The sequence below is a fragment of the Staurois parvus genome, unplaced genomic scaffold (assembly GCF_062004578.1).
Source record: "Staurois parvus isolate SC_StPar_1 unplaced genomic scaffold, SC_StPar_1.0 ptg000682l, whole genome shotgun sequence".
NCBI classification, from domain to species: Eukaryota; Metazoa; Chordata; class Amphibia; order Anura; family Ranidae; genus Staurois; species Staurois parvus.
In genome coordinates this window covers 3,522,527-3,548,106 of record NW_028318478.1, presented here as the reverse complement: position 1 = coordinate 3,548,106, position 25,580 = coordinate 3,522,527, and the positions used below count along the sequence as shown (strand labels likewise).

Below are 25,580 nucleotides of genomic sequence, written 5' to 3'. Positions count from 1 at the left end.
CCTTTTGCATGCAGAAGGTGCTATCAGAAAGTAAAGCTGTGTAAATTCCAGTATCTATACCATAGTTTGTAGTTGTTATAACTTTCACACAAACCAATTAATATGATGTTATTGGGATTTTTTTAAACCAAAGACAAATAGCAAAATACATTTTGGCCTAAATTTATGATGAAATTTTAGTTTTTTGGGATATTTTTTATGACAGAAATGAGAAAATATCGTTTGTTTTCCAAATTTTCGGTCTTTGTTTATAGTGCAAAAAAAAGAAAAGAAAACCCAGAGGTGATCAAATACCACCAAAAGAAAGCTCTATTTGTGTGAAAAAAAGGACATAAATTTCATTTATGTACAGTATTACATGACTGTGCAATTGACAGTTAAACTAGCGCAGCACCGTATAGCAAAAAAATGGCATAAATTTCAATATCTATACCATTATTTGTAGATGGTATAACTTTCACACAAACCAATTAATATGCAGTTATTGTGAATTTCTTTTACCAGACATGTAGCAAAATACATTTATGGCAAAATTTTAGTTTATAGGATTTTGTTTTTTATAACAGAAATGAGAAAATATGTTTTTTTTTTCTAAATTTTCAGTCTTTTTTTGTTTATATAGAGAAAATGTGAGCGCCAAAAGAAATAATAAAAGTAAAGCGACTGTGCACCAAAAGGTAACCAATAGAACACCTTAAACTGACAATAATAAACAAATAAGTGCAGCGCTGATATATGTTATAAACCAAATAAAATATCAATAAAAAGTTCCAATAAAATTGGTGATAGTAGTATGTTGCCTTTTGTGCTATGGTGACTCTGGACCCGGTATCAGTGCAAAATTGATAAGGTAACGCACACTCACCGGATGCGCAAAATGTTTGCGCCTTGTAACAATAATCCAGATGTCATCAGATAGAGGACTGGTTTAGGAGATGCTCTTCCCTCTTATGGGATGGTGGCTCATCACATTGAATAAGAGGCCAATGAAGACAATCTTCGTCCATTAGATGTCCACTAGATGTCCCTCTCTCCAATAGGTATCTCTCAGGGTGTATGAGTATCCCCTAGGAAGTACTGGTCCGTCCTTGGTATAGTGGGTCTGCAGGCTAAAAAGCTCCCCCAAGGGGTAGGGACAAAGGTACTTCCATAGTGTAGTAAGTGTGATAAAAGCTTTATTGTGATGCATCAAGGTAAGTAAAAATAGCAGACAGGAATCAATGAAGACTGACCATCTGATAAGCTAAGATGGACACTGGAGCTCCACGTTGCTCCGGCGGCGTGACGTCACGGCGGCGCCACATCAACAATTATATTTTTTTACATGCCTTAGACCAGTGGTCGGCAAGCCGCGGCTCGCGAGCCACATGCGGCTCTTTACAAACTTAAATGCGGCTCTTCTGTGTACCGGGCGCCCGCTCCCCTCCCTCCTCTCGGGCGGGCGGGCGGCCGCCCCCCCCCCTCTCCTCCCCTCCTCTCCCCTCCTCTCGGATGGCCGCCCCCCTCCCTCCTCTCGGGCGTCAGGACTCTGCAGCTGTCAGGATGTAGGCGGGGCAGCCAGGATGTAGGCGGGGCAGCGTGACGAACTCTTCTCCTCTCACAGTCCTTCCTGAAGACCAGAACGGCGCGGGAATACGAGAGGAACGCGCGGAGCAAAGGTAAGTGAATTGACACAGGGGGGACTTACTATATGGGGAATGAATTACTATATGGAGGACTTACTATATGGGGAATGAATTACTATATGGGGGACTTACTATATGGGGAATGAATTACTATATGGGGGACTTACTATATGGGGAATGAATTACTATATGGGGGACTTACTATATGGGGGATGAATTACTATATGGGGGACTTACTATATGGGGGATGAATTACTATATGGGGGACTTACTATATGGGGGATGAATTACTATATGGGGGACTTACTATATGGGGAAGGAATTACTATATGGGGGACTTACTATATGGGGAATGAATTACTATATGGGGGACTTACTATATGGGGAATGAATTACTATATGGGGGACTTACTATATGGGGGATGAATTACTATATGGGGGATGAATTACTATATGGGGGACTTACTATATGGGGGACTTACTATATGGGGGATGAATTACTATATGGGGGACTTACTATATGGGGGATGAATTACTATATGGGGGATGAATTACTATATGGGGGATGAATTACTATATGGGGAATGAATTACTATATGGGGGACTTACTATATGGGGAATGAATTACTATATGGGGGACTTACTATATGGGGGACTTACTATATGGGGGACTTACTATATGGGGGACTTACTATATGGGGGACTTACTATATGGGGGACTTACTATATGGGGGACTTACTATATGGGGGACTTACTATATGGGGGACTTACTATATGGGGGACTTACTATATGGGGAATGAATTACTATATGGGGAATGAATTACTATATGGGGAATGAATTACTATATGGGGAATGAATTACTATATGGGGAATGAATTACTATATGGGGGACTTACTATATGGGGAATGAATTACTATATGGGGAATGAATTACTATATGGGGGACTTACTATATGGGGGATGAATTACTATATGGGGAATGAATTACTATGGGGGACTTACTATATGGGGGATGAATTACTATATGGGGGATGAATTACTATATGGGGGATGAATTACTATATGGGGGATGAATTACTATATGGGGGATGAATTACTATGGGGGATGAATTACTATATGGGGGATTAATTACTATATGGGGGATGAATTACTATATGGGGGATGAATTACTATATGGGGGATGAATTACTATGGGGGATGAATTACTATATGGGAGATGTATTTTCAGTTTTAAAAATGTGGCTCTCAAAATAAATTTCAATCGTGGTTTTAGCGAGATTTGGCTCAGTTGAAAAAAAAGGTTGCCCACCACTGCCTTAGACAATTAAATGTAACAAAACAAATTTAAAAATAGTGTTACTGCACATAAAAATTGTGCATTTTATTATTATGACACTAAAATTATGATTCTGGTACAAAAAGTGTTGAAACGTTATTTACAAATGAAATAAATTTATTTTTATTTTCAACTTTGAGCCATTTTCAGTGTGAAACGTTAAAAAAAAGATGAAAAAAAATTAACGTACAAAGCAAAAACAAAAAGTTTTAATTATTAATCATTGATAAAATAGAAATGAGCAAAAAAAAAAGCAGGAAACTAATAATTAAATGGAGAAGGAAGATGAGGAGTGAATTAGGGCTGATTATAATAAATTAAAGGTTAAACAGAGGAACATTTATTTTAAAGAAAAAAAAACAACAATTTTTTTTTAAATTGACAGGTTGCTTTGAACTGACTTTATCTGCAGATCAAAGTTCAGCTGGAGATGAATAAACAGAAAAACACAAAATGAATCAATGTTTCTTTTTCTGTTTTAGTTGCTGAGCAAGGTTGTTGATAAACATTGTCGGGCTGCTTTTTTGGGGGGTTCCACAGCTCCACCTGCTGGACTTTTTTTTTTGTTTACACTTCAGCTGTCAGCAGGTAAACCCAACTGACAGCTGAATGAGTCTTTGGTTGTTAAGGATGCAGCAGCCCCATTCCTTAATAACTGGTAATTTCAGGATTTTTTTTTGTTTTTGCAGCTTTTTTTTTGTTTTTATTTCAATTGTCAGCAAGGGAATCCCTCTGACAGCTGAAAGAACCGAGCTTGAAGGTATCGGTTTCAGGTATTGGAGAATTTGCATGAGTACTGATACTTGCAAATGCTTACTATCAGCACCGATACCGGTATCAGTGCAACCCTACAAGCAATCTTCTCTCATTTAACCTCATGGAGGTCTGATTATGTCAATATTTTTGAATGTCAAAGCAGTACATTGTTTTACATGGAAATTTCAGTGTCTGATGATGAATTTCCACACAAATCACTATCTTTCAATTCTGCAAGTGATTCTAATTTACTATCGCTGTTTTCTAGCTGGTCTAAAACAGCTTTTGACCTAAAGGGACGCTTTTTGGATGCCATGGACATTCTCAAGTTTCCAGAAAGAATGGTAAAAGTGCATGCAGGACACTGAACAAACTACTAGGGATAAAACTGAGGTGAAATGGTTTGATACAGTAATGTAATCCTAACAGATTACAATGCATTGTGTGTATATCACGGGTTTAGTTTTTTTAATCTCCCGACAGTTCCGCCCCCCTGCATCACGGCGCTCGCAGGGAAGAGAACCTGGAAGACACAGTGAGAGGACATGGGGAGATCGCAGGGACAAGGTAAATTAAACTACACACACGAGTGTGGCTCGGGGTTACCACTTTAGGACCTGTCATCCACTTTCCAATAATTACTGTTCCTCTGGCCCAATATCTTTCAGATATAATTCCCAGAGACCACAGAAACAGAAAAATGTACATAGAGCAGGAGCTAAGTGGAAATTACAAATCACACCAATGACATACTATTTCAGCTGTGAAGTAAGTCTTCATGCTGAAAATGTAAAAATAAACCAAGCTGTCAAAGTTTTGTGGAAATGTTCTGTATTGTCAGTTGTGATAGCTAGGGTTTCCTCCATGTCATACAGATCATTTCACTGTATAAACCAATCTTTAATAGCAGGGACATGTGTGGATTTTCCATGTAAATGTAGAACTACCCCCACAGTGCCCAGTGGTTGCCCTGACCTTGCAAGCCTCCCAACACCTCACTAGGGCGACATTCTGGGTTCAGACATATTTCAACAGTTTAGGATAATAATGCAAGAAACACAATCCTTTAGTAACACCTCTATATTAGTCTTGCTCAAAAGAATAGACCACAAGAAGAACGGGTTTAGGATATACAACCCCTATTAACACATAAAAATAGAACACTAGTAAAACGGGAATAATCAATTAGTAACATTTAACAAATGATATAGTCATAAGTAGTAAACTGCAACCATTAAACTGCAATTCCAGCAGTGAGAAGAAGAAAAGGCTTATTGACTTATCAGCTCCCTCTAGGCCACCAGCGCCAAAATGGTGGATGCAGAAAATTATGTAAATGTATACTCCGGCATAAATAGATATAAGTACTCCAATTTGAATAACAATGGCCCTTAAAAGAGAAGAGGTCCCTTTAACTAGAATTTGCAACTTGAGTCCTTTGATGTTTAAATTCCTGATATGATGGTGTTTGTTGTTTTCTGCTAGGAATGGTGGGACCCATAAACAACAATAAATACTGGCAATTCAAAGAAGTTAAACAGATAGGCTGGGTACAACTCAAAGCAAAGATCTCCTGATACTGAGGTATAAAGGTGTTTGCATGCAGTGTCTCTAGAGTGATGACAGAAAGAAGTTGGGCATTCGCCCGCTCACCAATCCCATGGATATCATGGCTTCCTAGGAACAAGAGTTCTTGCTCAAGTTCTTGGCTGTTTGCAGGGATGTGCAGAGTTGCCACTTGAAGGCCTGTCGGTGCAACAATCAGATGTCTGTGTGAAGACTAGACAGTGATAGTTCCGCTGCAGAGAAGCTGATGCGATCCTGGAGTGGCGATTGGAATCACTGCTGTGCTGAACTAATGTGCAGAGTCCCGCAGCAGTAGGCCAACAGTTTGGTGGAGGGGGGATTATGGTGTGGGGTTGTTTTTCATGGGTTGGCCTTGGCCCCTTAGTTCCAGTGAAGGGAACTCTTAAGGCGTCAGCATACCAAGACATTTTGGACAATTTCATGCTCCCAACTTTGTGGGGACAGTCTGGGGATGGCCCCTTCGTATTCCAACATGAATGCGCACCAGTGCACAAAGCAAGGTCCATAAAGACATAGATGAGCGCGTTTGGGGTGGAGAAACTTGTTTGGACTACACAGAGTCCTGACCTGAACCCGATAGAACACCTTTGGGATGAATTAAAGTGGAGACTGCGAGCCAGGCCTCCTCGCCTGACATCAATGCCTGACCTCACAATTGCATTTCTGGAAGAATGGTCAAACATCCCCATAGACACACTCCTAAACCTTGTGGACAGCCTTCCCAGAAGAGTTGAAGCTGTTATAGCTGCATAGGGTGGGCCAACTCAATACTGAAACCTATTGACTAAGACTGAGATACCACTAAAGTTCATGTGTGTGTAAAGGCAGGTGTCCCAAAACTTTTGGCAATATAGTGTATGTATTGGCTATAGGACTACAGTTCCCAAGATCCTCTGCTGTCAAAAGAACTGGATAAACTCTAACAGGAAGTGATGTAGCAGTTCCGCTCCTGGGCGCTGGAGGGAAAAGGATTAATCACAGTCTCATCTGTAAATGTCCACGAAAGGGATAACGATACATCCAGCACCTGTCTACATCAGGGTAGCAGCGATTTTGCTGCACTGAGCAAATGTTTTACCAATGAATGTTTATATTTACACAAAGGAAGAAAAGATATGTGCAGACAGCAACAAGTGGGGGTCAAACTTTGTTTCAGTAGAACTGTTTTTTTTTTAACACACTCTCACCTACACTGAAACTATGGATAATAAAGCGACCCTGTCCAGGGGTTACAAAATTACAAAACGACTACTTTGTGAACAAAAGAGCATGTCTGTTGTCCTGTTTGCTGAAATGTTGCTGTGCAGCAGAGCTTCCAGGACTGAACTTCCTGACAGGGTCACTTTGAAGCTCAATTCAGGAAACTTAAAAAATGATCCCTTGCAGTGGGTCTGCACCAGCACTGCTAGGGTTAATTGTTAATTTAGGCTACATTCACACGGGTGAATAGCACCATTTCAAATGACAACAGCAGCAATCTGTACCACCTTTGAGTGTCCAGCTGAGACTGCCGAACCCTGTACATTTCAATGATAGGTTGGCAGCGGGCACAGCTATCCTTGGCTGTCCGAAGGGCTGGCGATTACCTGCGATAAATGCTACTAACAGTCTGTTTTAATTAAAGTGGCAGAAAAAGTTTATGCAGAGCAAAACAAAGCAGCATGCTGGTGCTGACAGGGGAGAGATCTGTGTTGTTTACATAAAGACCTCTCTCCAGTCAGTGTTCCTCAGCGATCGCCGACAGGGAATCTCCACCTGGAACCCAGTGATCAACAGCTGTAGCTGCCAATGGTGGCAGGGGTAGGGCAGCGCACGTGCGCGCCCCCTTCCCAGAAATACTAAATCACACATACAAATACACACATATATATATCAGGGGTGGACTGACAACTCATGGGGCCCCCGGGCAATACGGGATCATAGGGCCCCTGTGTCCTTGCCCAAACTCAAAAAAGACTATGAAAAAGGTACCAGGGGCATCTCATGGGGCCCCCTACTGACCCCAGGCCCTAGGGCAGTGCCCGAGCTTCCAAATAGTCAGTCAGCCCCTGATATACACACACACGTGATTTTGCGCAGTCCTGTAGCAGTAGTTCTGCTGTAGGGCTTTCGGGAAGCGGTTAAAGTAGAGCTGAATGCATTTTTTTTTCCCATTTTAGATACCCCTGTCATTTTGTTGACTTCTGTATCACATTTGGGAAATTTCCCTTCATTCCTGTCCTATAGCCAACACAGAATGTATGAGAAAATCCCCCCAAAATTAGAAAATGCCTGGTTGTCACCAGGGTCACTAATAATAGAGGGAAGATTTCCCCTCTATTCCTATTCTGGTTACATCCCAAAATTTCAGAATTTCTTTCACTCTCAATGATAACAGTGAACAGGACAAATAGAGAGGGTGAATCTCCCCAACAGGGGCACAAACAACAATAAAAACTCAACGGGTGTTCTGTACAATTATACAGGTGTCATTAGTAATTTGCTGCCCTTACCATAAAGTGTGCAATCCTAGATGGTACAAGGAGTACTGCCTTCCAATATGTTACTCCCAGACTATGGCTACAGGCACAGAATATTCTTCGTACACCATGGGGTTCAATATTAGATGGTCTTTGCATAGGAATGAATAGAGATTATTCTATAAATATGTAGCGCCCAGCTGGGAGAATTTAGAGAAGAGGCTGTGCAGAGCAGGTCACAGAAGAGCGACATGGGTAAATGTAAAACTTATGGGTGTTGCTGTGGAAGGGGTGGAGGAGCGGGGAGTTCGGGAAAGTGTATATTTTAGGGATAACTGTACTAAAGCTTACTGCAGCTTTAAACCAGCTGTTAGCAAGCAAAGAACATTGTATTGAGCCCATCTCCAAGCAAAGATTAGGCCTTGTCAACCCTATGTGCACAAATCTACATTTTTCCCACATAACATACCTTGTCTAACAGCACAGTCAACACTTTCCTCTTTTAAAACAGCTATTACTGAAGAGGTTACCAAACATTTCACAGATGCCCTCCTAATCATTGTCCACTGGATCCTGTTTCCACTCAACTACTACAGTCACCCTCTTCTTCTATCCTATGCTCTTGCACTCACATCTTCAATCTCTTCCTATCTACTGACACCTTCCCCTCCCTTCTAGAACATGCACAGATCACCCCCATACTTAAAAAGCCCTCACTGGACTCCAACAACCTGAACAGCTTAAGACATGTCTCTTTGTCCCATTTACTTCTAAACTTTCAGAATTCTTAGTCTACAACCTTCTTAAGTCCTACCTCACTGGAAACAACCTTCTTGATTCCTTTCTGTCTTTCTTTCTCCTTGCAGCACTCAAAGAAAATGCTCTACTAAAACTCACTAACAATTTACTAACTGCTAAAACCAATGGCCACTACTCCATTCTCTTAATACTAGACCTTTCTGCGGCCTTTGATATGGTTAACCACCTATTCTTTCTCATTAAACTCCATTCCTTTGGCCTCCAAGATTCAGCTCTTTCCTGGTTCTCTTCCTAGCTATCACAGCACTCCTTCAGTGTTACCTATAACTGTCTCCTCTTTTCCAATTCCTAATTCTGTAGGGGTCAACCAAGACTCAGTTCTTGGACCCCTTCTCTTCTCTATCTACACCTCATCTCTTAGTCACTTGATAACTTCCCAGAGCTTCCAATAACAGCTCTACACCAATGACACCCAAATCTATCCCTCTACTCCTTACCTCACTTGTTCAGTCTCCTCTCACATTGCTAACTTACTAAATGACACATCAACATGGATGCCACAACATTTCCATAAACAAAATTTCTCTAACACTGAGCTAATATTCCACCATGTTTGTGCCCTTCCCCATAACCTTTCCACCAAGATCAATAATACAATTATCAGTTCCTCCCCTCACGCCATAGTACTAGGTGTAATCCTAGACCCTGACCTGTCCTTTCAGCCCCAAATCCAATTGCTGTCAAAAGCTTGTGGATTTCACCTCTGTAACATCTCTAAAATTCACCCCTTTTAACTAATGAAACCACCAAACTACTCATTCACTCCCTTGTTATCTCTCACCTTGATTATTGCAACTCCCTTCTCATAGGCCTACCTCTGCATAGACTATCCCCCTTCCCAATCTATCCTGAATGCTGCTGCCAGACTCATCTACCTTACCAACTGCTCATTGTCTGCTACCCCTCTCTGCAAATCCCTCCAGCGGCTTCAAATTGCCCAGCAACTTAAATTCAAAGTACTAACAACATACAAAGCCATCCACAAATCTGCCCCAAGCTACATCACCAATCTTGTCTCCAAATATCACCCAAACTGTCCAATCCTCCCAAGATCTCCTTCTCTCAAGCTCTTGTCTCCTCCTCATCTCCAGGACTTCTCCACAGCCTCTCCAATCCTCTGGAACTCTTTTCCTTAATCTGTCTGGCTATCTCCTACTCTAGCTGCCTTTAGGCAATCCATGAAAACTCATCTCTTCAGGGAAGCCTATCATGCCTCCTAACTGAACTGTTATCACTTCCATCATCTCATCCCCCACAGTTTTAACCTCTGGAACCACTTACCCCACCCAATTATATAGTAAACTCTTATGAGCATGGCCCTCTTGACCCTCTTGTATTTTAACTGTACCGTCTCCCTTTATTGTTGTAAAGCACTGTACAAACTGTTGGAGCTATAAAAATCCTGTATAATAACTTTTCTGAACCTGATCAGCACAGCTCTCCAGAAGGGCACATGAAAAACTATTGTTTTCTTTGTGTACAGTTCACACAACAGATTGAAGGGGTGCGGAAAAATGCATTTTCCCAAAAATTCTGACAAAAAAATGACAACGTCAAATGTCATGCCTCTTACTAAATACCTTAGACTGTCTACTTTCCAAAAATGAGTCATTTTAGGGGGTATTTGTACAGTCATTAAAAGGGCCTCAAGAATTGAGGCCAGTACATCAAGATTAATCAATGTTCAAAAAATATATATACCATAATGTGTAGATGCTATAATTTTCCTGCAAACCAATTAATATTATACTTATTGGAATTTTTTTTACCACAGACATATAGCAGTATACATTTATGAAGAATTGTATTGGATATGTTTTATAACAAACTATAAAATATTGTTTTTTTTCACAATTGTCTTTTTTTGTTTATATAGCAAAAAAATAGAAAACCCAGTGGTGATCACATACCACCAAAAGAAAGCTATATTTGTTTGAAAGCAATCATATAAACTGAATTTGCGTGTTGAGTGTTGCATTACCGCGCAATTGCCAGGTAAAGTAGCACAGTGCTGAATAGTAAAAAATGGTCTTGTCATGAAGGAGGTAAAACCTTTTGGAGGTTAAGCAGTTAATAAAGGTGGAGCTGAATTACAGGATATATCTATTTTTAAATGTACATTGGGCCAGCTTGGTTACATTGAATTATCCATATGTTACATCCAGAAGGCCGCTGGGGATTCGTAGTAATCTGTGCTACATACAGTCAGAACTTTCCTGTTCTAGGTGCTGCTAGTGGACCTCTGCCATTTGGCTGTCTTGTATTTTTTTTTTAATGAATACAAGGCATGCTCTTATTGGATAAGATGGAGATCATGACATTATCCATCCTTCCTCTCTGCCTCATCCAATCAAGAACACCTTGTATTAATAAAAAAAAATATAAGACATTTGCTAAATGGATGAGGTACGGAACAGATTGATCCCATGTGTACAGAAGGCAAGTCACTTCAGCAGCACCTAGAACAGGACTGCCCTGTCTATAAGTAGCGCAGACTACTACTATGAATTTCAGCATTCCCAGACTCATCCCGCATGTGACACAAAGATAATTCATTTACACGGGCGCTCAGCTCCATATAGCGTTTTGTAGTAGCATTGAGCTGCATGTAAATAGATAGGCATTGGCTATATGGACTGTCAATCATCAGGGCCAAATTATGTGTGGGTGAGTCTGTACATCCACTTCTTCTCCATCTACTTACATGGCTGCCTGCACGCAGCTCAAAGCTAATCTCAATACACGGCGTGACGCACATTCCTTTATGCATGTCCATATCCCATCAGTCCCACCAAACTTCATTAAATTATCTTAGAAAAAGTGTGGAAAGTATTTTTACAATTACTATTTTGGAAGGGGAATATAAGATCAACAGTATACTGAACCAAGAGCAGCCTGAATGAACTTCTTTCAATACTTACAGGATTATAAAGAGAGAAGATTTTTTTACTCGCTCACAGTGAGTAGTTCCTCATTAGGGTTAGTATATTCCTTAACAATTCTAACGAATGAAACAAACAAAAATAAGGAGAGAAAACCTTAATCTCAAAACACTTGTCATATATGACTCACAGCCATCTTTCCTTCCTGAAAGGTTTTCTCAATCTCTCATGCCCACTTCCTCTAACCACTGTGATACTACTAATCATCAAATGAGAGTGAATCCACCTTCCAAACAAGACAGGAGCAACAAACTCAAAGCACCCCCATTTTTACTCAACATGTTTTGCCAGAAAAACATAGCTTCTTCAGGAGTGATAAAATAAGAAAAAAAAGTGCTCAGTGACTCATGAAAAAAAGGAAAGTATCTCAAATCTAAATAAAATCACCATTAGTTATGTGGTGGCACTTATTTGTATAGCCTTCTATGACCACCCTTTGATCACATCATGATGTACATATATGTAACCATGCACTGTGATTACGTGATGTCATATTTCAATATGACGTCATATGGTGTGTGATGGCATCACATGCTCCTCCTTTTATTACTGTCGTTTCTTAGCATCATCAGGTTTAAAAAATACATATACACCAAGCCATAACATCCACCTATTGAGAATGTTCCTCTTTTGCTGCCAAAACAGCCCTGAGCCATTGAGGAATGGATGCCACTAGACTCTCAAGGTATGCTGTGGTATCTGAAGTCCTGTAAGTTGCAAGATGGAGCCTTCATGGATCAGACTTTTCCAGCAAATCCCACAGATACTCACTTACACTGATCTGGGGAATTTGGAGATCAGGTTAACCCCTGAAACTCCTTGTTGTAGTCCTCAAACCATTTGTGAACCAATTTTGCAGTATGGAAGGGGGTATTATCTTGCTGAAAGAGGCCACTGCTAGCAGGGATACCATTTTCATGAAAAAGTGTACTTGGTCAGCAATAAAGTTTAGGGAGGTGGCATAGGTCAAGTAACATCCACATGGATGGCAGGACCCAATGTTTCCCAGCAGAATATTGCCCAAAGCAGTACATTACCGCCACTGGGTGCCTTGTTCCCATACTACATCCTGGTGCCATCTTCTCCCCAGGTAAACAACGCAAAACGCACCCACCATCCACATGATGTAAAAGAAAACATGATTCATCAGATCAGGCCACCTTCTTTCTTGGTTCTTTGGTCTAGTTCTGATGCTCATGAACCCATTGTAGTCGCTTTTGACTGTGGTCACAAGTCAGTATGGGCGCTCTGAACAGTCTGCGGCTATGCAGTCCCATACACAACAAAACTGTGATGCCCATTTTTTCTGCTTCCAACACATCAACTTCAGGGACAACATGTTTACTTGCTGCCTAATACGTCCCACCAATTTTCAAATGGAATTGTAACAAGAAAATCAATGTTATTCACTTAACCTGACAATGGTAATAAAGTTGGCTGGTCGGTGTATATCCTAAAATTCAAAACCTAACAAAAAAACTAAAAATTGAATTCTTAATTTCCAACATCAATTCACTTCACTTTAGGAAGAACATTATTGTTATTGCCACCATGGCAACACATCTATAAATATACACACTATTTTAAAGTGGTCTTAAAGGCTGAAGGTTTTTTTTTATCTTAATTATATTAATGCATTATCTGCATTAAGGTAAAAAAAACCTTTCCAAATAATTTCCCAATTTACAAATGGCAATGTTTATATCCTGAAGTGATGAAATGCTCATAACTTCCGATTTCTTAGACTATAGAGATGACTGGAGCCATTTTGGTCTCTGACCAGCTCTATAGACAGCCAGCGGAACTGCCGGCTGCATTCTCGGATTCCCCTGTGGCACAGGAGAGCCAAAGAAAACTGTGGAAGGCAGCAGGAGGGGGGGGATGTCCCTTAACGGGACCAATCCTGTTTTGGGGACACTATACAAAGGAGGCACTAGTATAGTTCTGTATTTGAGCAATATCTTGAGCCCTACAAACACTATTATAATGATGACATGATCAGTGACCTATAGCGTGAGTGCGATAGTGTGTGGGCAATCTAATGCTAGCTGACCCTGGCTGGGTGGGGCACTTACTATCTGATGTTGCTAGTGGCAGGAATACAGTGATCAGTGAAAAATTCTATATACTGACACTGTAGTAATGGCACTGGCTGGGTGACAGGTTGATCAAAGGGATAATAGGGGCGATCAAAGGGTTAAGTGTGCTAATCCAACGCGTGTGTGTGTGTGTAAAATGTAGTGCTTTTACTGCCATGTTCTTTATTCTCTCCCTGCACCAATGGGTGGGGGGGGGGGCAGCGGGGGGCGCAGGTCTGTTCACACCCCAAAATAGGAAGTGATGCAAGATGACGTCGTTTTGCCAAGAGCTGCTGCTCGCCCACAAAATGTGGGTAAGTGGTTGACAAGTAGTTTATAAAAATAAATTCTCAGCATGGTATTTTTTTTTTTTAAATACTTTTATCAGAATAGTACAATGTTACCATAGTAACATTGTACTACTGTGGGGGGGGTTGGGGGTGATCAGGAGAAGCAAAGATCATTTCTCCTGCAATACAAAGCTTGCTGTCATGAACCTAACTCATTCATGAACAAGTTAAGTTTTGACAGCTCAGGATAGTGATCTGTGACTGGCTGGAGCTGGTCACATGGTACAGGGTCCTGTGATTGGCCTCATGTGACAGCTGTGGACTAATCACAGCTCACTAGGAAGAGGAGCAGAGCTGTTATGAACGAGATCGATTCATAACAACTTTGCTTACATTGTGATCATGTCATCGTATAGCGATGACATGTTCTTCATTCCGCTACCCCCGTGTTAGTACAGCCAGAGTGACGTACAGATATGTAGCTTTGCCTGCAGCTACCGCCCTGCCGCAGTACATTGCGGGCGGGCAGGAAGCGGTAATAATAATAATAATTTTGTCACTGTCTGCATCTTAGCTGCAGGGTCATCAAATAGACAAGAAGTGAGTAAAATCTTCTGAACAGTGAGCAAGACGTCCATACTGACCAACAGAGGATGTACCACTTCTGCCATACTACACACAAAAAAGAAAAAAAAACAAAAAAAAACTTGGGGCCACAATAGCTTTACATTCTTTTAGCCACTTGCCCTCCAGAGGATTTACCCTCCTTCCTGACCAGGCCATTTTTTGCGTTACGGTGCTGCGTTACTGTAACTGACACTTGTGCGGTCATGCAACGCTGCACCCAAATAAAATTTAAGTCCTTTTTTTCTCACAAATAGAGTTTTCTTTCAATAGTGCAACCCAATAAAACTCCAAAAATGTATTCAGTAAAATATTGCATATAAAAGGTGCATAAATGCAGTATACAGAATCAAAATTCCCGCAGTGTTAAACCACCGGCCAGAACGTGGTGACGTCACAGAAATCTCCGCCCGCCGCGTTTCTTCAAAACTGGCGTCTTCTGGGGTTGGAGTGCATTTTTTATTTTTTGCGCTACAAAAAAAGATCAACAATTTTGAGAAAAAAATATATATTTTTGACTTTTTGCAATTAAACATATCCAATGAAAAAATTTAAAAAAATCTAATTTTGTCATAAATTTAGGGAAAAATGTATTCTGCTACATGTTTTTGTAAAAAAAAATCCCAATACGTGTAAATTAATTGGGTTCTGTGAAAGTTATAGTGTTTACAAATGGTGGTATATATACTGGAATTTTTTTTAAAACTTTTTTTACTAGTAATGGCAGCCATCAGCGACTTATAGCGGGACTGCGGGAAGCATTCAGACACTGAGGGGGAACTGACTTAGTGTCACAGACATCCCTAGTGACACAAATACAGTGATCAGTGCTAATAAAAAACACTGACACCCTACTAATGGCACTGAGCAGGAGGGGTTAACATCTGGAGCGTTCAAAGGGTTAACTGTGTGCGTTTAACTATGGGGCTGTGTCTGTGCTTTCCACTGTAAGCACACTGCTTCGAATGGCTCTGCTATGAAGAGCCATACAAAGCAGTGTGCAGGCGCTGACAGGGGAGAGAACTGTATTGTTTACATGCAGTTCTCTCCCCCCGTCGGTACTACTCGGCAATCACCGGGTGCCGGCGAGTAATCACCAGCCCAGACCCAGTGATTCACAGCCAAGGTCACGAATGGTGGCACGGGTAGGGCGCGTACGTGATTATGCGCACTCCTACTGCCCTGTAGCAGTATTTCTGCTATAGGGCGGCGGTAAAGTGGTTATATTTTGTTACCCACTCCAGCCAATTAGAAAGTGGTAATGGAGAAACTAGATTACAGCTGCAACTAACAATTATTTTCATAATCATTAGCTGGCCAACTGTTTTGAATAATTGGATAAAAACCTGAAAAAAGTTTAAAAAAAATATTTTAGTTAAAGCGAAGCTCCACCCAAAAGGGGAAGTTCTGCTTTAAGCCTTTGTCCCCCGCTCCCCATTAAGGATTGGCACCTTCGGGGAGCGGGTACCCGAATTTGTCAGGTACCCACTCCCACTTCTGCTGCGATCGCCTAGGCGATCGGATGCAGAAGTTGTCCCTCCCTCCCTTTTTGTAGTCTTCTGGGACACGTGACAGGTCCCAGAAGACTATGAGCCATTTACAAAATGCAATGCTTCTCGCGCATATAAAGTGGGCACCCAGCTGTGAAGCCACAAGCTGTCACAGCTGGGTGCCCACACTGAAGATGCTGGCGCCAGGGAGAGAAGACAGCCGCTGAAACCAGCCATGGTGAGGAGACCTGGTGTCTATTTTAAAAGTCAGCAGCTATAGTTTTTTGTCAGGTGGAACTCCGCTTTAATATGTAAAGTTTAAAAAATAGACAATTTATTCTTGAATATCTATATGCAGAGGTAAATATAAATAAGCAGCTATATGGTTAGGGAACAAATGATCTAATCCACTCTGAGCATACCAGACAGAAGAGATGTATATACAGTACTATTAGAGGTTGAATCTGGTACATATCATTAGATTAAAATTATTTAAAAAAGGAAAAAAAATTAAAAAAAAGACCCAAAGCACAGTTTTGCAGATTTTCAGACAGAACTGTAATATAATATTGTGCAAGACAGATTGCCTTGTCATAGACAAGTAGGTTGATACAAGCTACCTGCACCTGATGTCACTTATGCACTACACAAATTTTTCCTTTGATTTTCCAATCATTAGTGGGGTCAAATCAACATTCATTTTTGACTACAGTAATGGAAAAAAATTGAAGGAGCAGAATAGAAAACTTCTCGATCAAACAAATTTCCAGTTAGTGTGTGTGGATTTGCGTTCAGAAATTACATTCATTTTAAAATTGAACAGTAAAAGCAAGTGAAATTCTCAAACAACATTCGTCCATTCATCGAATGTACAAAGAATTTTTGCATGAATAATCTCGTCCGAAAATCGATATGTGTATGGCCAGCATAAGACATTTAGTAGCAGCATGCCTTTTTTTTCTAAATCGCCTCTCATGACGGGGTCAAAAAAACAAAAATTAGCCCTTTATAGTACAAAAAACAGCAGATATACAATGTACAGGGTGTTTTACCTGGGAGTCAGACATGAAGCTATATGAAGGGTGGACATGGGTTATAACTCTTTTATATTAAAGCAATTCCCAAGCCTCGCTTTTTTGTAGGAAAATAACAAACATGTCTATACTTACCTGCTGTGTGCAGTGGTTTTGCACAGTGTAGTCTAGATCCTCCTCTCCTCGGGTCCCCTTCCGGTGCTCCTGGCTCCTTCTTTCTGTTGGGTGCCCCCCATAGCAAGTCGTGTTCTTAGCCGCTGCTCCGTGTGTCCATTCACGTGGCTTTGCCCCGCCCCCTTTCTCTCCTCATTGGCCAATGGCTCCCACTTGCAGCCAATGAGGAGGCAAAGACTCGGGACAGTCGGAGCTGTTGTGCACATCGCTGGATCGCGATGGGATTCAGGTAAGTATTAAAGGGGGTGGACACTGCTGCACACAGAAGGTTTTTTACCTTCATGCATAGAATGTATGAAGGTAAAAAAAACCTTGAGCCTTTACAACCACTTTAAAGTAGTACTAACGGTCGAGACTTTTTCATGGATATCATCATTTTAAATATAATGCACAATTCTGATAAACTTTTACTTTACATTTAACTGTATTGCTTTATATTACCTCCAGTCTATCGGCCTCTGACTTCTGCGGGTTCACATGTTGATCATTGTTTAAGTTAAAAATCGCTGGTAATAGCATTTTACAGTAGCATTTTAGTAGCGTTTAGAAGCTTTAGCATTTTATTAGTGTTTTTACAGTACATGTAGGGGGGGGGGGCTAGAAAAACAACTGTTAGGAGCGTTTTAGTAGTGTTTGGGAGCATTTAGCTTTTTGTCTGCCAGAAAAACGCTCCCAAAAACAAATTTTTTTTCGCTCCGAAATGCTGCAGCTTGAAAAGCACTACTAGCCTAAAATAGTGTGCATGGACACATAGGATAACACTATTTAGCTTCTAGGAGCATAAAAAACTAGTAAACTAATAAAAAACACTAGTGTGCATGGAGCCACAGACTTGTGATACTTACCTGCTCTGTGTAATGGTTTTGCACAGTGCAGCCATGCTTCTCCTCTCTTGGAGTCCCCCACCGGCACTTCTGGCTCCACCTGCGTTCAGAGTGCCCCTATAACAAGTATAGTTTAGAGTGCCCCCTAGAGCAAGGTAAGAAAACTTCTGTCTTTTAGAATTACTTCCTTCTCCTGCCCAGAACTACATGTCCCATGAAGCACTGCTCCTCACACATTCACAAGTTCTCTGGCACTTAATAGGTATGGATGGTGTACCGAGCTGTTTGTGTGCTGCACTTTATTTCCTGATATGTAAACAAATAATGCATTATGTATGTAGGCCAACTAATCGGCTGACCAACTAATTGATTCTGAAAATAGTTGACAACTATTTTCATAATCAATTATGTTGTTTTAGCCCTAAACTGGATATCCTATATAAAATTTAAAATCCCTATAAGTTGTCCGTGTGAAAATGAGGGAAAACTGATTTTTTTTGTTACTCACCATAAAACCCCTTTCTCTTCATTGACGGACACAGCTTCTTTTCATTCCTCTAAATAAATGTACTGGAGTGATACTATGTGCTGGCAAACAAAAACTAATAAAATTTAAAAAAAAATAAATGAAAACCCCCGACGCCAAAGTATACTTTCTCCCCCGAAAGTCATTGCCTACTACACTATTTTGGTTGTACTTTGCTACATGTTATGATCCCATTGAGAACTGGATGATCTATAGAGTGAGAAGAGCCCTCTTTTCTAAGCGAGTGGACTGTATCGTCTGGTAAGGTGCATAGGATAGGAGGTGGCGGGCAGAGTATTCACTAGCACTGGGAGTTTATGTTATGAGGGGAGCACGAGCAGAGTGAAAGCATTTTTTGCACATATAACACTATATGCGATTCCTTCGGAGGTATATTTCCTATGTGAGAGTGGACAGATTTAGGAGCCCAACAACGAAGGAAGGTGGATTTTGTGGAAGCTTTTTCAAATTTGTGAGAGGGTAAGAGTAAGGATTTCGGATGGTTACACACCGAGTGACTTTTGCATGCATTAGCACCATTTTTGTAAGTGCGTTTTGCTGCGTTAGATCTCATGCGTTGTAGATAATGCACTATATGCAATTTAAATTTTTTCGAGGGTATTAAGTGGAGGAAGATGATTTATATCAGTTGTGGAAGAAGAATATTCATTAAGAAGATATTGGCACTACTGGGTGTTTAATATACAGAGACGCTGAATAAAAGTTGGATTGTTCTTTTCATTCTTGACCATAGGGTTATAACACCAACTACAGGAGTAGGATTCAAGGCAGAAGAATAACACAGAACTGTCTATGGGCAGTCCTAGCTGATGTAAATACCCTCTCGGGTATAGGCAATCCTGTTAGTCACAAAGCAGTACAAGAAAAAGGCCAAAAGAAAGGAGGGTTCTGTGTCCATCAATGAACCCAGAGAATGGTAACAAAAAAATTCTGTTTTTTCTTACGTTCATTGAGGAACACAGCTTTTTTTCAATCTTGAACTTAGGAAAGTCCCAAAGCAGTGCCTCAATGAGGGGTGAGGAGCAAAAACAGCAGCAAACTGGCAAAACAGGTAACCTAATGAAAGGAACCAGGGAAATAATCTTAAACCACCACCTGTGAAAAAACATTAGCCGCAACAAGCATCCAAAGATGCAAAAACAACAACTTCAGAGAAGTTGACAGAAGCACGCACAGACGACCAGGTTGCCATCCACAAGCTTGAGACACAGACGCCTGTAAGAATGCCCAGGAAGCAACATTTTGTGGTCACAATTGTATATGTCACATGATATTTGTGAAGCCATTTGTCAAACTCAAATGTTCAGGAAAAAATCCACTTAAATGAATTTTAGTGCACACAAAACACAAACATTTTTTCTTGGTAAAATATAAGAGATGATGTTGAATCGAGTAAATAGATACCAAACATGTCAAGATTTAAAATTGTGCACGCCTGTGAAATGGTGAAAAACTATAGTACCTAAAAAAATCCATAGCAATGTTTTAAAAGCCTTTACAAGTTACCAGGTTAGAGTTAAAAGTGAGCTCTAGCACTAGAACTACGAGGTGTGTCTAAAAAGTTTAGTAAATGGTATCAGAAAACAAACAAAACAGAAGATACAAACAAATTACCTTTATTAAGTAAAAAGTGCAGCGCTAGAAAATAAAAAGATAAAAATAAAAAATAAATAGTCAGTATGCTTGATAGGTACTCCAAAGTCAATACAAAGTCCCAAAAGGAATGATGTATATACTGTGGTAAAGATGTAGTTGAAGATAGGTAGATGTGATCCCCGAATCAGTGAAGATCCCCAGGTCTAAGAGGCATACGTTCCCAAGATGAAATAAGGAAGCAGTCACAGCTATATCAGAGGGAACCACCACTCCTTCACTTTACATCCACGGTATCTAAGAGGAGAAACTCCTCACAAAAAGAAATGCCCATAGTAAGGTATAATATATGACATTTATTAGAGTAAAACGCAGGATGCATCCAGATTAGGTAAAATCATAACACCGCCAACAAATATTAGCATTAGCAGCCAAAGCAAACAGGACTAACCGTCCTGTCAGATGTAGTGGCCGCCGGAGCTCCCCAGTGCTCCGACGGCGTGGCGTCAAGGCGTGCGTAGGTTCCTGCTTACGCGTTGCGTGCCAAGCACATCTTCAGAGGAAAGAACCGGTTCTGTAAAGTGAAGGAGTGGTGGTTCCCTCTGATATAGCTGTGACTGCTTCCTTATTTCATCTTGGGAACGTATGCCTCTTAGACCTGGGGATCTTCACTGATTCGGGGATCACATCTACCTATCTTCAACTACATCTTTACCACAGTATATACATCATTCCTTTTGGGACTTTGTATTGACTTTGGAGTACCTATCAAGCATACTGACTATTTATTTTTTATTTTTATCTTTTTATTTTCTAGCGCTGCACTTTTTACTTAGTTCCATGTGAGGATTTTTTGGTTGTCCTGTGTGTTCTAGCTGCTCGTCTTTAGAAAGCGCTCACTTTCATTCATTGTTTCAAATTACCTTTATTGGCCTTCAAAATAATTGCCATCCTGCACAACAGTTCTTTAAGCAGGTAAACAAAGAAGTCCACAGGCAGCAGATCAGGGGAGAGCGGTGGATGACTGAGAACAGGTACGCCGCACTCAGCCGAAAATTGACGCACATGGATTGCACAGTGTACAGGCACGTTATTGTGCAGCAACATCCACTGTCTGGTCATGTGCTGAACATGGAGGATGCGTCGTAGCAACTGTTTCAAATCTTCCTCGTAGAATGCAGTTTGACCCGCAAGAACGAATTCCTTATGGATGATGCCATCGTTATCGAAGAAGGTGATCAACTTTGTCTTGACTTTGGACTTTTGCAGGTGACTCTTTTTGGGTCGCAGGGAAACTAGTGAATGCCATTCCATTGATTGCTGCTTGGATTCCTGATCAAACTGGTAGCACCAGATCTCATCCCCGGTGGAGATGGTTCACAGAAAGGATAGATCCTGGTCACATATAGTAATGAAATCTCCAGAGGTTTCCATGTTTTGCTTTCTGTTCATCTGTCAGCTTGTGTGGTACAAACCGATAACAGATCTTCTGCTTACCCAAACCTTCACGAACAATGGTGCACACTGTGTCTTTGCTGATGCCCAATTCCTCCATCATCATTTGTAGAGGCAGTCACCAATCTCGTGCCAGCATTTGTCGCACTCGCTTGATCATGCCTGGGGTTCTGCTTGTTGATGGCCGACCCGAACATGGTTCATCTTCAGTCATTTCCTTCCCTTTGCAAAAACATTTGAGCCAGTCGTAAACACATTTTCTGCTCATGACTTCCATCTTGTACTTGCACCAACATTTCATGCGCCTCCATTGCCATTTTCCCCAATTTGTACATTCAACTGCCCACAGTGGCTTTACCCTGGCGATCATATGTACCCCACGGTAGGTGGAGCTTCTCAATGTGTCTGTGGATAGCCAAATGCATGCCCGTGAACCTAGCCCATGTTGCCGTTGATATATCGGACCATTCACTGAACTTTTTAGACACACCTCGTATTGCTTTCACTCTGAAGTTCGTGGTAATACCTCACGTGTGATGCAATCATTGTTTACATATGCCTGCTGAACCTACATGCACACTTGTATTTGCATACAAGCACGGGGGTGGTTTTAATCACTAGCTGCCCCCGCCCCCCCACAGTACTTTTATTGCAGATGGTTAGCATAGTCAGGCTAGGCAACGTACCTGAATATCACATAGCACAAATGCAGCAGTGTGCCAACTGAGGGGAGGAGGGTGTGGCAAGCGCACACAGCAACGCTCGGTACCTGGCTGCTGTGAGCAGCCGAGGTATCATGTGATCACTATAACCAATCACAGCAATTGCATGATATTTATGTAAGCAAACTGTCATTAATGGCTTTCATTAATGAACAGATTTCTTACTATTGTGATGCTGTGATTGGCCTACAGCAATTACATGGTATGTGGCATCTTGTACCATGTGATTAGCTGTAGCCAATCACAGCATAGCAACAGTAAGCAAGCTGTCATGAATGGAAATAAATGCACATTTTCTTGCAGTTAAAAAAATATGCATTTAATATTTTTGTCTGCAGGAGCCTGTAAAGCATTGCACCAGCAATCAGAAGATCGCTGATGCCATGCAGGTCTCCTGCAAAGATGTCAGAAAATCTGCTTGCCGTACGGGATGTACAGTCAATCAGATATTCTGTCAGGAAGCTTCAATGAACACGGTGCTCCACAGTGCTGAGGAAGTTCATTGAAAACTACAAGCCCACTAAGGCTATCGGGACTTGTAGGCACTCATTCACAGAAATCTGTGAATGAATGACGCTGTAGTGTGGGTGGTGCCCTGCACGGCTGCGCGGTTTTCAAATCTGACAGATAATAGTGAGAAAGTTCTCCCCATACTGTCAGAGGGGAGGAGGGGAGGCGGGCGCAGCTGCAGCTATAGGAACATGTTACATGTTCCACCCTACAAACGGGTGTAACATGTTCCAAAGGTGAACTTATCCTTTAAGCTTTGGCAATTGAACATCAAAACTGATTGGATTTCTTTGCAGAAGTGAGCCTAATGTTGAGCTCTCCAGCTTTAGTGAATAAACCCCACTTTGTTTGATCAGATGCTTCCCTTGCTGCACCAGACTGGGAAAGACAACAATGAACCTAGAAGTGATGAAATCCTGATCACTTCTGGCTTCATTCGTGACAGAGGAGATGGGGGAATAGATGTTCTTCTATTTCCTCTGTGTGCGCAGCCAACCCAACTGATTACAGTGTTCCCAACCGGTATGATGGAATGGGACAGCCAGGGAATGGTGGGGAGAATAGACATTCTGAGCACTGTAAAAGTGATCAGGAGGCTGTAAAGCCGCTCACTCTGTTTTATTGGAAACTTAACGCAGCTGCAGCCATGATCCTAGTATAACCGCTTGCTGCCAATGCTATATACATGGCCTCTGGCCAGCAGCTGGTTAACCCCTTTAAGGGGTTTCAGATGCTGGGACTTCTGATCATGTAACTGCTGTGATTGGCTGTTACAATGGTCACATGTTTGGAAAGCTCATGATTGCATTTAGATATTGGAAGCTATCCGCTAGCCGCCGTTAATTGTGCACGGTAAGCACTATCAGCACAGTTCTGGGTTTCTTTGGGTAGGCATATATGAAGCCTCTCGGTGTTAAGGCTCACCTGCCCATATATGCGTACGGCCGTCAGGAAGGAGTTACCCCACTTTGTTTGATCAGATGCTTCCCTTGCTGCATCAGACTAGGAAAGACAACAATGAACCTAGAAGTGATGAAATCCTGGTCACTTCTGGCTTCATTAGTGACAGAGGAGATGGGGGAATAGATGTTCTTCTATCGCTTCTGTGTGCGCAGCCAACCCAACTGATTACAGTGTTCCCAACCGTTATGGTGGAATGGGAAAGCCAGGGAATGGCGGGGAGAATAGACATTCTGAGCACTGTAAAAGTGATCAGGAGGCTGTAAAGCCGCTCACTCAGTTTTACTGGAAACTGAACGCAGCTGCAGCCATGATCCTAGTATAACTGCTTGCTGCCAATGCTATATACATGGCCTCTGGCCAGCAACTGGTTAACCCCTTTAAGGGGTTTCAAATGCTGGGACTTCTGATCATGTAACCGCTGTGATTGGCTGTTACAATGGTCACATGATTGGAAAGCTCATGATTGCAAGCAGAGATTGGAAGCTTTCCGTTAGCCGCCATTAACTGTGCACGGTAAGCACTATCAGCACAGTTCTGGGTTTCTTTGGGTAGGCATATATGAAGCCTCTCGGTGTTAAGGCTCACCTGCCCATATATGCGTACGGCCGTCAGGAAGGAGTTAAAGAGAACATTTTGCAATTGTGTAGGAGGATGGGGGGAGAAAGCAGGTGAGAGAACATTGTGAACATGGATGAAGGACCACTTCAAGCTAGATTCACATTTGCGCGTTGCAGAAACGTGTACAAAATAGCACACATTTCCACAATGCCCCCCCCCCCCAAAAAAGCGTATCCTTTTGCAGTTACACTAATTCTTTACGCCACCCCCCACACACCTTTCTAATGTGCGCACTTTCACACGTTTGCAATGCAAAATGCACGGTAACAAAGTAGCATGCGATTTGGTGCAGCGCAAGTCTTACAATGCAAGAAAAAAATCATAAGTGCGACAAGCAAAAGCGAGCACACATCATCATACCTGCACAGGTGTGGCTAGACAATGGGGAAGAACTTTCTATGGCATGACAGTACATGCCTCATTCAGGTTTGTATGAAGGGTTGCCGTTAGCAACTGGATTGTTACCATTTAATTGCATTCAGAAAATGAATAGATAATGACATTCCTTCCATTGTAAATGACTCCCCATGATTGCAGAGTTAAAACATCGTCTACAACCCACACACAGTTCGTGATCCGTTGTTGGCACAGACTCATCCTGAGAGTCATTGCTGCAGATATCATGTTCCTCCATCCCTCCCCCACCCACAGCACACACTACGTGCACTCTGCACAGCATACACTCCACGTCCACTTACTCCTCACACGGAGACTCCCTCCACTTCCTGGTTACCGTCTACACGACGCTCTGGCTGCTTCCCAGATTTTTTTTTTTTTTTTCTGTGTGTGTTAACAAACTTTATTCAGTCGTTGTGTTTTCAGTTCGATACAGTCCTCTGTGCAGCACCTCCTGCTAATTCTACTGCCCCCTACTGTTGTCAGCTAGAAATACACAGCACAGTGGAAGCGCCACTCAGAACTTTAACAAAATGTTTTACTAGTATCGTTTCATTTTCTCAGTGTGATATCCAAAGTGTTTAGCTCAGCAGAGGTATTTAAATAAACATACGTATGGTATATTAACTACTTGAGCTCCGCAAGGTTTTACTCCCCCTTCATGACCACGCCATTTTCTGCTATACCTAATTTAACCAGTAATTGTGCAGTCATGCAACGCTACACCCCAATTC

General features: G+C 41.5%; 1 protein-coding gene across 3 annotated transcripts in view; it reads right to left on the bottom strand.

Annotated features, from left to right (window-relative positions):
• SORD (sorbitol dehydrogenase) overlaps positions 1-25,248 on the bottom strand; it is an 87,737-nt gene extending 62,489 nt beyond the window's left edge. For 2 of the 3 annotated variants that reach the window (XM_089652419.1, XM_089652417.1), the window contains exon 1: positions 25,149-25,248. The gene's annotated coding sequence lies outside the window, so the exon portion shown is untranslated. Of the gene's footprint in view, positions 1-24,810; positions 24,976-25,148 lie in introns of those variants that run through there. The other variant, XM_089652418.1, reaches the window with a different exon arrangement.
• Positions 25,249-25,580: the final 332 nt, after the last annotated feature.